Source organism: Hylaeus volcanicus, chromosome 7 (assembly GCF_026283585.1).
Source record: "Hylaeus volcanicus isolate JK05 chromosome 7, UHH_iyHylVolc1.0_haploid, whole genome shotgun sequence".
NCBI classification, from domain to species: Eukaryota; Metazoa; Arthropoda; class Insecta; order Hymenoptera; family Colletidae; genus Hylaeus; species Hylaeus volcanicus.
This window is the reverse complement of record NC_071982.1, coordinates 12027638-12043393: the sequence shown is the minus strand read 5'-3', so window position 1 is coordinate 12043393 and position 15756 is coordinate 12027638. Positions and strand designations below refer to the sequence as shown.

General features: G+C 40.7%; 1 protein-coding gene across 4 annotated transcripts in view; it reads left to right on the top strand.

Moving 5' to 3' along the window:
- LOC128880023 (uncharacterized) overlaps nt 1-15756 on the top strand; it is a 678051-nt gene that overhangs the window by 298792 nt on the left and 363503 nt on the right. The gene's annotated exons all lie outside the window — the stretch shown is intronic.

The window sequence follows — 15756 nt, the reverse complement described above, 5'->3', positions numbered from 1 at the left end:
CCATGAAACTAATAACAGTATCGTTTCACGAGGCCTCGCAGACGAATTTTTATTCGAATGTCGGCCACGAGGCGTTACGTTGCACTCACGGAGGATTAAGAGGAGTAAGAGGGATCCATTCAACTTTCTCCATTGAATACAAAGGAATTGAGTCGGGCTCGTGGCCGAGGGAATTTTTATTTATGGAGTAGGATCGAGGGAAGTGGGGTTTCGCGTTGGTTATTTCACGGTGATGAGAGGTAGTGATGAAGGTGGAGTCGCTAGGAAGAGTAGGGATATTCGTTGGTATATTGTTGAATGTAGTTGTCTGCTTGATTCTTTCAGACCTGAGTTATTTTTTTCTCGTACCGATGTAATTTCATTTTTAGGGTTTACTCGGACTAAAATTAGTATGGAAAAGATAAACAAAAATGTTAATAATGTAGTTTTTGAATGTTGTGTCCTCAATTGTGAACGCCAGGTCCGAAAGGGTTAATGTTTTGTGATTTATTTGTGAAGACTAGGGTTGATGTTATTATTACAGAGATGAGAATGTAAATAAGAATGTGATTAGTTGAGATCAAGAAGTGGAAGGTAAATAAGTAAAAGAGGTAGAATTGGCAAATTGTACGTATCGTTTTTCTGTATCGTACAGCTATGCGTGAAACATGGTTGAGATGACAGAAACATTTTGGCAAAGTAAGATCTTCCTTGTATTATTTTCAATTCAGAAAAGACTCGAATGAAAGACTCGAACGTTCAAAAAATGTAATGTTACATTCGTACTTGAACTAATATCCTAATGGTGTTGTGCGATATTTAAACAATTCTCGAACATATTTTTCATTTCACAAATGCGATAGTTTCTTCCAATTACGAAGATTCCTGGCCGATTCGTGTACGCGAAACAGTCGGCACGACAATGGAAAAAATGATAACGTAATCCATCGGCAGCATTCCCATGGGCGTCCTTTATTGCACAGCCTGTTCGGAGTACATCTCTATGCATCATTTACGTATCCTCTGTCCTACCTACCGCGGTCCAATCGGAAGCGAGTAATGGCTTTTTTATTCGACCAGAAAAATCCTTTCATACCGAACACGAAGCCGAACGTTTCGTTCCACGGTGCTACTTCCGCGATCCACTTTTTACATTTTTCTTTTTTTTTTATTTTTCTCCAGGAAGAACCTTTCTTTCGCGCCCTTTTCCCTGGCTCGACCTCCATCTTTTTCCATCTTTTGCGTCCCATTTGTTCCCTCGCAAAGAAACGAGGGACGGTGAGGAATTCCCCCCCCCACGCGATGATTTCTTTCTTGGCTCGATAAGAATTAATGGCTCGTGATAATTTGTTTTATTGTAGGAGGTTTAGAGTTCCTCGACTGTGTGATGCGTCATGATCGAAATCAATTTATGCGAACACTGAGAGAAAGAATTTGTCGTAATAAGAAGTGATACGACACTGTGATGAATATAATTGAAATAATTGAAAATAATTGAAGATAATTGGAATAATTCAGATACTACAAGGATATCCGCCATAATTATGTAGTTTGAAAAGTTCCTGCAGTAACAAAATGTTTCTGCGTCTCTCCCTCGATAAAGCAAAACGGTACCAAACGAAATTTCACCCATTCACGTGGATGGACCATTTCGATTCGTTTCGGGAGCTTTCATTCCGCGCTATTTTCAGCTCTGGAAATGGTCGAAGGTTAGGAGCAATTGCTGCGCAAGCATCAGGATCGGCAGAAAGACAGGCATTCGAATTGTTGTTAAAAACGCGAGCGCAAATAGCGCGGCCGCCGACTCAGGTGGATTGTCGGTCGTGTATTGGAATTTCGTAAGAGCAAATAAAACGGAATCGCACTCGACCGACTTCCACGAAACATTGAAGCTTTCGAAAAGGAAATGGTTCGAGGTGTATTTACATGATCGAAGCATGCTACAGCCCCGCATCGAACCGCAATTTTGTATCTGAATGGAATCTCTGATTGCTGCCGCTTCTGTACACTGGTTTTCAATTCGTGCGTCGCACGCGGATTGTAATTTATAATTTGTTCGCGGTGGAGCCAAGGACAGATTTATTTCCAACCGCAGAGTTCGGTGTAAACGTCTGGTGCATTCGAATGGAGCCCTTTAGCGTTTCGTTAATGAAATGCATAATATATATACCAAAGTAATGCGTAGGTAAAGAGTACCTTTATTTGGTTTATCGATTTATAAATTGAAATCGGGACTATTTCATGTAGCTATGTGCTATCGTATTCTTGAAGAAGATTGCGAGGGTCAAATTAAATGGACCAATTTTTGCAACACTCAGAACAGGTGTTTATTATAAAAGTTTGCATTTTCAATGGAAATCATTGAAAACAATTGGAATAATTAGAATAATTTTGATACCTAAGAAAGCACGATATTTCACAATCCAGCTAAAAAATCCTACATTCGGTCCAACACTTGAAAGTCTCAATATATTCGAAATTCAAAAATCCACATATCGTAATAACCACGTCAAACATATTTTTACAACGATAGACATACTCTCATCACCCTTATTTTATATTCAGTCTCAAAATGTAGGGGAAGTCTTTGCTCTTCGACAGCGTGGCGCAACCCCTATCGTAACGCGTCATACACGGTCTATCTAAAAAGAAACCGAACTTTTAGCTATAAAAAGAAAAAAGTACAAGTAAAATTTGTACACGCACGTTTATTTACTCAAAATAATCTCCCTCTGCGCCAACACAGCGTGTAGACTACGTAATTAACATTTCGAAGGACCTTTGCAACTCCTGTTTTGGTAGCCCGTTTAGTACGGCGGTTACAGCGGTCTGAATCTCCGAAATATTGCTTTAACGTGTCCCTTTCATTGGAATTGGCATTGTTACCTTGGATCACCCTACTCGCCTAATCTGTCTCTCTGCGATTATTTTCTTTTCCAAAAATTGAAAATTCCAAAAATTCAGAGATTCAGGCCGCTGTAACCGCCGTACTAAACGGGCTACCAAAACAGGAGCTGCGAAGGTCCTTCGAAATGTTAATTACGCGATCTACGCGCTGTATTGGCGCAGAGGGAGATTATTTTGAGTAAATAAACGTGTGTGTAAAAACTTTACTTGTACTTTTTTCTTTTTATAGCTAAAAGTTCGGTTTCTTTTTAGACAGACCATGTATATCGAGCAACTTCGTTATTTTCACGCTCATTTTACCCAGGCTAATCGAAATCGCGGATTTCTTGCAACGCGTAGTGCGAGCGACGTCGACGTCGACGTCGAAGTTCTCGGTGCTCATTCGTCAAAGGCCCCGCGGCTATTGCGATACGTGTCCCCGGCGTGCGTCGATTAATCTCCGAAACTGCATATCGCTCGCATAAAAGCGACGCTCACGGGGACGATCAGCTCTGGCGTTATAACGTTCGCGCGGGGCTACGAGCGTTCGCAACGACGCGAAGGGAAAATAAGGTGGCCCCCCGTAACGCACGACCGCGCGCGCGAGATAACACCCGCCCGCGCCGGCTCTGGCTTGTTTATTTCGCGTAGGCTCCGTAAATATACGGGGTGTGCTGAAGTTGATAGCTCAGACTCCGGGTGCACGCAACACTCGTTAGAATAAGCAAAAAATACTGGGAAACTAGTCGCTGAATTTTCCCTGGGCACCTGTTTAACAATGCAACTTAATCTTTTCGCTTTCGATAGTCAGACGTTGCGGTTATTTTTTGTGCAGTACGTGATTAAATCGATTATTTTCAATTATTCGAACTATTTGGGGGTTTCAATTACTTTCAATTATTCCAGTTATCTCAATAATAATCCTAGAACATGTGAACATTTTTAAAATAATAAAGAAATGAGATTGTTCGTATCAAAAGGTGGTGTAACATTATTTCGACATGCGTACCAAGCCATCAACAGTTTCTTTTAGAGACTCTGCAACCCCGTCGAATGTTTTCTGCCTAAATCTGCCCGTGCTCCGATAAACATACCAAGAAACGAAACGAACGACGGATAGTAACGACCAAGGGGAACCTATGCGTTTCCATTAAACCAGATGGCGGAAAAATAAAGGAATCCTTTTCATCCTGTAACTCTTTCCACGAGACTCGAGTCCATTCCAGGGAGTACAAAGCAGGCCAAAAGGCGTTTCCCGTGGACCAGGGAATGGTTTCTCGAAAACAGGTTACCCTCGCGCTCGGAAAACTGCGGAAGTAGAATAGAAGCGCGCAGTAAAGCGCGGAGGCAGCCGAGGGCGCGTCTGACAGGGCACGGGAGACGAATCACTGGCGTAGCTATCGTGTCGGTGGTCGCGGGGGGGTTGGCGGGGCAGCAACGGAAGGGAATCGGATGGAACGAGCTTTCGCAAACTCGGACCATATGGAGGGCCATACGGAGCCGAGGGCCGAGGACCGTAAAGGGCCAACGTCATTCCACCTGCCCGCCCACGTTTCAGCAAATGGATATTACCAGCCCGAGGACTTATGTCCCGCTGCCTGCCGTAGAAGTCGTACGTTTATAAGGAAGAGGGCGGCACGACGGGAAGAAACGACGCCTACGAAGCCAGGGGAAGGCCGTACGAAAGCACCAAGAACGGGAAGGGGGGCTAAAAAAAAAACAAAGAAGGGTTTGGAGAGCGAGAGAGAAAGATCAACGTTTTGGGAGACTGAGTAGTCGTTGTTGGTTTAGAATCGTAACTTTTTCTACATTGGTCTCTTCTGAATGACCTCATATGAACTTTTGAACATTTATTATGTGTATAATTATTTGAAATGAATCCTGAGGAGTTGATATAAAATCAGTTATATAAGATCAATCTCCAAGGAACTTGAATGAAATCGCGCATATAAAATGGAATTGCATAAGCTTATTGCAATGCTGTTTGAATGTATAAGTAAGAACAAGTTATTTATATTACATCGCAACAACAAAATTAATTGGATCCTTTGAATCCTTCCTTCCTATTTTCAATTATTTCAATTGTTTCAATTATTTGAATACAATCGTGCATATGAAATCGAATTTCATAAACTTACTGCAATTCTGTTGAAATATATAGGTGCTGCCTGGAGCAAGTTGATTATATTACATCTCAACAACAAAATTAATTGAATTCTTTGAATCCTTCCTCCCTATTTTCAATTATTTCAATTGTTTCAATTATTTGAATACAATCGAGCATATGACATTGAATTTCACAAACTTACTGCAATTCTGTTCGAAAATATACCTAAGTACCGCCTGGAACAAGTTGATTGTATTATGCCACAACAACAAAATTAATTGAATTCTTTGAATCTTTCCTTCCTATTTTCCTATTGCACGTATAATCAATATACACAAACTTTGCCCCAAATTATTGCTACATTTAATCTCGCATAAGACATTTTGAAATTTACGAGCAATATTTGTACCTCCCCGTAGGCATTTGCAGATTATTGAAACCAGGTTTCTTGTCGCGTCGATATAACGGCGCAAAACAAGAATTTCTTGTAAGTCGTACACGAAACTAGAGCTGAGAATGTGCAAAGTTCCACGGCGGGAGGTCTAGTCGTTGCTTAATCTCCGTGCTTTCTCTCCGAGACGACACGCGAAACGAGATATAACGCGCATCGTGCTCCACGTTTACGTTTCCTGTTTCCATCTTCTTGCCTCTTACGCGTAGCTCTTAGTTTAATGGTCCCAAAAAGTATGCCGTTCCTTAGCCCCAGAATGCTTTGATCATGTCGAAATCAACTGGAATGACGTGCCAGTTCAATCCAGACTTAAAAGGGTACTTTTAGAACCCGAGAGACATTTGAACCTTGAAGAAATGCTCGGAGTCGTATCTTCTTGTAATAATTTATAAACGAAACGTTTGTGATTCGGACGTTTATGGAAAATGCTTGGGGAGTCGTTAGTGAAATGCTCGTAATAGAAAATGTTTATAGGTGTTTTCCATTTATTTTTGCACGAGGAATTTTACACGGAATGTTAGAAAATATCAAACACAGTTACAACATTTTTTGAAAGTGTTCTATTTCGATTCTGGAGTAGAAGAATTCGTTACAGAATATTTTCTTATGAAAACTGTAAATTGTTTACTGGGTAGATTTCTTTGTATCCTCCACAATATTTACCAGCCAATTGCATAATTAATAAAAGCGCATGCAGTGCAACGTTAGTGATGATTTGTTTCTAGTATACAAGCTTCTGATGATTCTTCTAACCAAATGATAAAATATAACAAGTGGTGTGTACAGATTGAAATGTACATTTAAAATTATGAATGAAAATAGTAAATTCAGAATAACATGTGCATCAAGAGAATGATACATATATATATAAAGAATAAATATTAGAAAATAGAATTGAATACAGTGTATGTAAATTAGCAGTGGAGTCAAATTTGATTCAATATAATCCTTCCATAAAATTGTTATTCTACAAAAGAATATCACCTTAAAAAACAGACATAAACGCAATGTTCCATACCCTTGAAGAACCAATAAAACTAACGTCCTTCTCTCCCAAAATGGTCGTTACTCGTGAAAGAATGTAGCACACGTTGAACGTCCCGCTAGTGAACAGTGAACTGCACGGTAAATCGAAATTTCATGAAACGCTCGGGAACTCCGACGCTAATGCGAGCCCCAAGTTTCCCTAAAGTATGCTAAGACCGCGCAAACACGGGACCACGCCTTAAGATATTAATAATACTTTCAAGATAATGGGCACGAGTTGTTGGAAGCTCTCTGTCCATAACTCGCACTAATCGAGGCTACGCGCAAACCTCGACGCAACGTTAACGCGATTTTTACCGACGCGTCAGTTACAACGACGTTCGCCTCAACCCGAGAACGAAATTATTCGTAACGGGCGTTCGCGAAATGCCACGGATTTCCGGTACCGAAATTCAAAAGGATTATTTCGTCCCGTGAACAAGAGTTATTCGCCCGGTTCCCCTCTCACTCCCCACCCGGTGGAATTAATTCGTTCCGACCATATTTTCGCGCGACTCGCGTTCCTGTAACGTTCTGGTATTAGCATTAAAATCCTCTATTTCGTTCCTGGCGTAAAAAGAATGGAAAGGGGGGGGGGAGGGTGGCGGGGAACGAGAAACAGAAAAAAAGCCATGGTATTATCCGGACTTTGCGGTTGCATTACCGCGCAAATGATAGAATCTCCCTCATAAAGAGCAGCGCACGAACAGTGGCGTATACTGGGGACCGCGAGAGTGGGCTGGTCGGTCGAGGGTGAGTTTATGGTAATGAAATCTAGATTACATTTTCGGTTATCAGCCGCGCACGAAATCTGATGCTCGCGCACGTCCGGCTGTCAAAAAAAAAAATGCTCGTACGCGCGCGTGCACATAAAACGAAGATGACAAAAAAGTATATATATGAAAACAAAAATCGAAACGTAAACCTGACGCGCATTTCATACGGGGTGTCGCGAGAAATATATTAGTGACGTGTCCGACATATTTTTTGCTGGGAAACGATTAATTGAAAATGATGGAATAAGTTTTCGTTATGCTCTTGGTTTTGGTTTTGAAAAAACGCGATTTGTGTGGAAATAGGTAATATTGGTCGGTTTGTGTCATGTAATATTAATGATCAATAGCGAAGGAATTGTCGTGTACATTGAGCGAAGCTTTCTTCACTAATTTTTATTTATTATTAGTTGTTGTGAAGTTTGGTAGCGAGATTGGGTTAGGAGAGTCACTTTTCATGAAAATATGCCAGGTTTCATATTCGAGAGAACTGATTTGAGTACTTCTTGGACCAGGCCTCGTCTTGGCCGAAGTGTCTGTCCAGTACTCGCTAATTCTACTTATAGGTGCTTGTAATGATGGCTAATGCTGTGGTATTATTAAAGAGTTACTGTACAAATAAAAACTGGATAAATAAATCGAAAACGTATATTAATATTCTGTGTCTGACACGATTGTCTTATTCTACTAATATTTGTAACATCTTCACTCCAGCTGCCTGTACAGTGCAGTCTTTATCTACTTATGTACTTGCTACTAGAATCAGATGTTTGAATTTCTCCAATACTTTCCTTTGAACTTTGACCATTTAAAAACATGGTTAAATATTAATGAATAATTATAATTCTTCTTATAATAGTAATCCAAAGTTATCGCGTCAACGACCGAATAAAAGGAACACATTTCACACGACTATATACATAATAATAACCAAAAGTAATACAACAAATAAATTCTATTTAATAGTCTAACAAGCCGACCATTATATTTAAAAGTATTGACATTCCACAATTGCTTGTTGCGTAAAATAAAAATTCTCATGAAAAATCTATTTTTCTTTCGCGCGTACGATAATAGCCCCTTAATTCACAACTTTTTCCCAGTCAAGCGACCACTCTTCTCCCAGTAATTACAATTCTCCTGTTCCCAACTACCAGACGCAGCCCCGAGCGTTTCCACGTAGGAACCGCGGCGTATCGCGGCCCTGGAGAAAATTCATGCGAGATTCGCCGCGTTATCCGTGGAAAGTCGGCGTGTACAAATGCGGGCGTGGAAACGTGATACGCGTGCACGCGTGTGGGCGAAACGGTCGACCGTTTGCACGATCCCCCTCCCCGCGGGCGACACTGTTCCCCCTCGCGAGCGGTTCGCGGGCGTACATCGACGTCTGGCGTCGGACGCAGGCGTCGAATAAATTTGCATCGGGCCAGGATTTCAATTCGCCACGGCGCGGGACTAATTCGAACGATAATGAGAGTTCGAGCATGCGACCCGCGCCCGTGACGAAGGACGAAGAACGAGACGGCCGGACGACGCCGCGTCCATCGTCCCCCTGGCCGTATGCAAATCGCTGATTACAAATTAAAATTGTCTCTTCGGCGGCTTGGGGGGGTGTGGTTGACGAGGGTCCGAACAAGAACGTCCCGCGGCGAGGGTTATTTCATTTTGGAAAATTTAAATTCAAATCCGACCGGAATCTGCGCGAGCGCGCGAACGACGCGCACGCGAGACGGTGCCGCGGAATCGTGATGAAGTATGCAAAATGTGGAATGCAAATGCAGCGCGATGCCGGCGAAAATGGGCGAGGAACGCGGGGGAAAAATGAACTGGGTGGCCCGGGAGATGTAATAACGGTGGCGTGAGCCGATTCTTGGTGGGGATGTAGATAGAGAGAGGAGGGGGAATAAAATTTTCATTGGGGGGGGAGGGGGAAGGTTTGGTTTTGAGAGGATCGAGAGTGAACATTTTTGGAGCAGGCGTCGGCGTCGTTCGGATGGATACGAGGAGTGTCTATGTTTTTGTTAGGTGAGAATTTTAGAATGTTCAGTAAGAATTAATCGTGATTAAGTTATTATCGGGTTGATTCATAAATAACTTCAGTTCTTTACTTTGTAATTTGGTTCCGAATATAGAATATTATTACACAATTAATCTTAGTCAATAATTATATTAGGACGTCCTAAAAATTCCTGCCACTTATACTTCTACCAAATATATAATCGATAATAAATATTCAACCCTGTAAACTTTGGAATTTCATCCAAAGTGACTCTCTGTAATTTTCCAACGTAAATGACTATTAACTCCAGTGAATGTTTCCTGTAAAGTGAAGGGTCTACTTAGGCGCACCAGATGCTCCGAAACGTGAACTTTTCTTCCACGCGTTTGAAGGTTCCGCCTAAGGAACAAAGGAAAGTATCGAATCGATTTTGCATAGAGGGGCTGAATGGCGAAGAGTATTTGCAGTTTGCAGAGGGACTTTTAACGGAACGGGGAATATTTTGCGTTGAATGGGAGGTGAAGAGGGTTTGAGTAATTCGGTATACCATTCGAGCGTATAATATTGTTTTACTGGAGTGTGTGCTTTAAAACGTTCGAATTTTGGTCCGTTCGCTGAAAAAGCTTCCAGTGTGGAGGATATATGTATATATATGGATATATAAAGGAAAATATATATAATTGGGGCTCGATATAGATAAAGGATCATCTACTTCAATTATATTATTGAATTATTTCTTTGCTTCATATGAACGTTCTGTCACGTTTTATTGCAGATTTGGATAAGCAATTAAACGTCAGAATGGAAGTATGAGCCTCGTGATGTATTAAAAGCTTTCAGTGCTTCGGGAACTTTGATATTAATTAAATGTTCAGTATTGCGATATTAAATACATTGTAATTTTGTCATTCGTGAAATTTGTTTCGACATTACAATAAATATGCCGAAATCCCCTAATTGTATCGAGTTGTGTCCTTTCGGTAAAATGGTTTCAAGTACGAAGTTCGTCACCGATTGCCTTGTTCACTTGGCACGTTCGAGCTTTTTATTTGATAGATGCGCAAATATTTTCATACAATTTGATTGTTATGATTACGACGATGACCGCTGCAGGCACTTGACGTTAATTGGTGGGTTGAATTTATTACCGTACATGGGTGACAATTTTGTTTAATTACACTTCTGGTTCTATGTAATTACTCCAAAGGGTTCGTCTCGTGTACGATGAACTGTATGAATGCGGTACTCTATGCGAATTACTCAAACATTCTTTTGTACAGCTGTTTTTGATGTACCATACTAAGCCATAGGAGATTTTAGAAAGAATTTATGTTTTGATCTATTAATTGTAATATTAGAATTCGATATTTCTGCAAGGATAATGAAATTGTCGAATTATCTTCATATCTCGTTTACACATTTATCAATAAAAAAGTTACTGACCTCAGAGTACGTGTTCTTCGAAACCAAAGAAACTTCATTCGAACCCTTTTTCATTATCGTCAAAATTAAAGGAGTTTTTTTCAGCAGACAATTTTAAACGTGACACCCTGTATATCGAATCACAATTTTAATTTTTACATGTAAAAGCATTTCAAGATAATAGTAGAACGCGCACTGCGCAAGAGGTCGGTAGATAACGAATACAATGCGAGAGCAAGTAGAGTAAGACATCAGGAGATTCAGACGGCAGTGCACAGACAAGTAGAACGATTGTGGTAGACAGAATAGAATGATCTACATCTACAGTACTAGGACAGTTGCTTTGTAAATAAAAATTTGCAATTGCAAGTGTACATTGATTTCTGTACTTAATATTTTAATGGTAAATTTTAATCATAAATAGTGTGTTAATAATAAATAAAATAAATTCATTTTTCTATAGATCGCAGTAATAGCAGGGGATCGAAGTGAAAGATTATCTTACCTTTTTCAATATAAATTACATCTTTCAAAACATATTATAGTACACCCAATTTGATTCAAGTAAATATGGTAGAGAAGAATTTTCATTTTTTCATCAAAATTAATAACTATTTTATTAACAATATTGATAAATGGTTTGGTCGTACATTAAACGGTATCCACTCATATAACAGAAAAATGTCCTTGATTTGATTATAAACACACGATAGAAATCCACCGGTGCATTAAGTCAGGGAGTAGATAAGGACCGCCAGGCACAGACAAGACAGACGCGAGAAGACTCTTGCTGTAATGCACAGTCTAGTAGAATAAGACAACCACGTCGGGCACAAGACCAATCCACACTCCTGCAACATTTCCTTTCCAAACAACAACGTTTTCCACGCATAGTTATCATTCGAAGCAAATCAGAAATTCAATCCCCGGAAGTCTTCCAAAATGTTTACTCTACTTCCTACCCCAAAAATAAATGTCTCCGAGATACAAAGTAGACAGTGAACAAGCGCTCCAACCCGCACACCTTCGCTTCCCCCAAAAATCATTCGTTATTTTCGTTGAAATAAAAAGTTTCGTCGTCTAACGCCCGTGTCCCAGCTTCCCAGAACGAATCGATCAGTTTTAAACGGCGCGTAAATCATGCTCGGGCCGCGGCGCGCGTAAATCTGCCTTGAAAATTTTTCGCGGCTGCCGGCACGCTCGTCCTCAAGTTCGTCTTTGTCGCGGCGGGACATTATTAAGTGCGATTTCACGTCGGGCGCGTCGACGGAATTGGCATCGGCGTGAAATTGTCTCGCGGGCCGGTTTTCGTGGTGGTGCTTCGCCTGCCCGCCACGTAATAATACCGCTGGTCGAGACATAAATCAGTGTCTATTTTTGAACCGCGTCCAGAAGTTTATTCAAATTTATTCTGCCGTTACATCAACGGGGAAGTGCGCGCCGTCCGTTGCGGCTGGGTTGAAGCGTCGTCGTTATCGTCGACGCATAATTAACGCGAGTGCCCCCCCCCCCCCCCCCCGGTTGGATCCCTCGGGGTCCCTCGGGACTCGTCGTTTTCGAATTCGAGGGACGGGGGGCGTGGGATTGTTGAAAAGCTCGACTCGGAAACTCGTCCAACCGTCGAACAACGATGGACGCTGATGTTTCTGCTCGCGTGGACATCGCCCTCCTTTTTAGGGGGGGGGGGGGGGGAGGCTGTACAATATTTCCTGATTTTTTTCGGTATCTTCTATGGGGGGGTTGTGATTGACGAGGTCTGGGTTTGTTGGAATTATTCAGGGCGGAAGCTAGTTTTGGTTTTTTTTTTCTTTGTAAAAGGATGTATTTATTTGGAGAATGATGAATAGGCTGCGGATTTTGTGCATTTATTATATAAAGTAATACGATGGGTACGTGTTAAATATAACCGAAAGGTATGTGCACTTACGCAAAATGATATAACGATATTATTATAATAACTGTAGTATCTTGTTTGTTTTCTGGAGTATTGTACGCCATAAATGGATAACATTTGTAGCGTAATGATGAGCAATGATATGCACATTATTAATTACATAATATGTTATAATATTGGTGTTTGGGATATATTTTGTATTGGTCAAGAAATAATTTCTTAGTAAATTTCTAATAAATCTTTGATACGTGATTGATAATTAATTGTAGAGTCGAATTAAGATTCTAGACTGTAGAACGTCGTGAAATAAACAACTGAAACGAGGATTGCAACATAGTAGCAGTGATAGATGCGATTTAACGTAAACCGTGTCTCGCAAATAGCGCCAGTTGCTATTTATTCGCCTCATACGTTGCGAAAATAAATACACGGGGAAGGCGGGGTGGCACGCGAGTAAAAACTCGCGAGACGACTGGAATATTTCCAGCTTCAAGAATGTACATGACACGCGCGTCGGACGTTATATCGATCCCCGCGACGTCTTGCGACTCCTCGAATAAAAAATTCTCGAACGGAGCGGCGCGTGTTGATAGGTCGTGGGATGTTTAACACTTGAAGACCTATTCCTCCTTTTTGAGATGAAATACTCATAGCGTTGCGATTTTTTGCTTGATGGAAGTCCAAAGTATTTTAAGTCATAATTTTGATTATATATTTGTTTATCTGCTGAGAGGGTCTACTAATTTTTATATGGGAAGGGAGTTATTATTTAAATAGTTACAAGCTAGAATGTGCAAGGCCTGTAAAATGTTACGTGTTGTGTGAAAATTGGCAGAAATATTTTTCAAAGTATGCACTTTAAATACGTACATAAAATATTTGCTGTGGACTTTTTGTATCGTCAGAAAAAATTCCCAAATATCTTTTTTTATTATTCAATATCTCAAGGTCTATGAAATTTTCTGTAATATCACAGAACTTCCTCATCAATGAAAATATTCAAAAAACGACCGCAGTACATGCTAAACAATATATATAAGAACATTGAGATTCCATTATGGCTAATACAAACAATTCTACCTTGAGAGAAGTTTGTACTGCGACGCCATTTTGGAATATTTTCCATCACAAATCTCACAAAACATTCTTCAAAATACATCTATTTACACATTCAAATTTGAACTTCCCCCATTACACAGTTCTCAAATTAAAAATTCTCCTTTTTCGGGCTTGTTAGGGTGTTCGATGGGCGTCCTCTAGGATCGACGCTGTGCGTCGATAGGGAAAAAAAACGCGACGGGCGTTGTGGCTGATAGATAACCAATTTGTTCGTTAATCTGTGTCTCTTCGTTTACCTTCTTCCCTTTGTCCGTGCTTCATCTCGGTTAGTTACCCATTCCCAAGCGCTCGTCGCGCCGTTCCCCGCTCCCTTGTCGCGCTCTCGTGTAAGGGGTGGTGTACGCGCTCGAAAACCACCCTCCGGGGTGCCGTTAAACTCTCTGCCTGCTAGCGGAGCACGTCCACGCGTTCTTCCGCTCGAAAATTCTCGCGAGAAGCGTTCCCAACTACGCTGCAGGCATTAGACTCGTCTTGCACGGGAGTATCAACCTGGCGGAATAATAATAGCCCGTCGTTTATAACTCTTGTTTTTGCAGCCCAGAGGAAGCCTTCGAGGTTTTTGGCATTTGGTAGAGTGGTCTCGGTCGATACCTGAAGTGGTCTGTTGACAAATTATTCCGTCGTCTTGGAGAGCGGACGTGACTTCAGGAATTTATTTTCCTGAGGGTTGTTAACCCATGTATGGACATAAAATGGTTTATATTATTCTATTATAATAGAGAGGATATATAATTATTTCGTGGAGTTCCAGGTCTTCTTAGTTGTTAATTTCATAATTAATCAACGTGGTTTATATTGTTCTATTATAATGGTTAGTTATGTCTGATTGATTGGGGATGTATTTAGTATGATTTTTAATTAACATCGTGGAATTCAGGGTGAATTAATGTGAAGCTCGTACGAGTACAGTTTCATGTTTCATTAGACAGAAATGGCTGCCATCCAGTAGCTCAAATGGAAATTAATTGGAAAGAGAGAAAAGTTATTAATTATCACTCAGTTTGAAATTTTAATATTTTAATACAGAAAGTTGTGTTGCAGTATCGTTTTAAATGTTTCGAATTTTCTGTGCTCGTGTGTTGGCATTTTATTGCGGAATATTTTAGTAAAAGTTTAGGTATTACAAATTTTTTGTGGAGTATCAGATAAGAACTATTGTTTTCTGAATTAATTCCTGTTTGGGCCACTGAATACCACGTTTCACTATTAAATTTGTGAATTATAATCATAAATTAGAATTCTATATGGAATGAATTTCTAAATCATATCTTGACTCACGTTTGAATTATAATTCCAATTCACCCCTTAAGTTATAACTCAGACCATCAGATGGTCATCTTTACTCACTTCTAATTCTTCTAGTGCAGAATTTACAGGTACAAACTTAATTCCATAAATTGTAAAAAAAACGATACCAATCGATATCACATAATATTTCCTCATCATTCTAAAGTAACCAAATTAGAAGCAACAAGTTCCACGTTATGGCCACCCTTCCAGAGTCTCTGAGCCACGATAACTGTGCAAATACGGTAGATGCAATTGCAATAGATATCAAGCAATGTCACAAAAATATTTGAAATATTTTCCTCGTCGCTCTAAAGTAGCCAAATTAGATACAAGTTCCACATTCGAGCTGCCTTTGGAGGGACTTTGAGCCACGACAACGGGCTCGAAACAGATTTTTCCGTTCGATCGTTACCCATTGCGTCCCGCTGAACGAATCAATCGCCGGAATTCGATAAAGGCTGCCAGGTAAATTACGTTTAATTGAACGTAGAAGCTTTATCTATGATTTCGGCCCAGGCATAGGAGCGGCCGCTTCGAATCGCGCATATCCCATATTTGCCGAGTGTATTTGCACGGCACACAGTATCGGCCGATATCGCGTAGCTTCCCAACAGTTTTAAACCGGGATTCGCCGGCGATAATTAATGATGAAGCCGTGTTTGTTCGAAGATTATTAAGTTACGTTGCCGTGCGCTCTGAACGGTCAGGGACTCACTCAATCAATTCCACCCTGTCCCTCTCTTTGTCTTTGTCGTATCCCTATCCCCTCAAACGGGAGAGCCGGTATCGAAATTCGAAGTGGTAATTCGA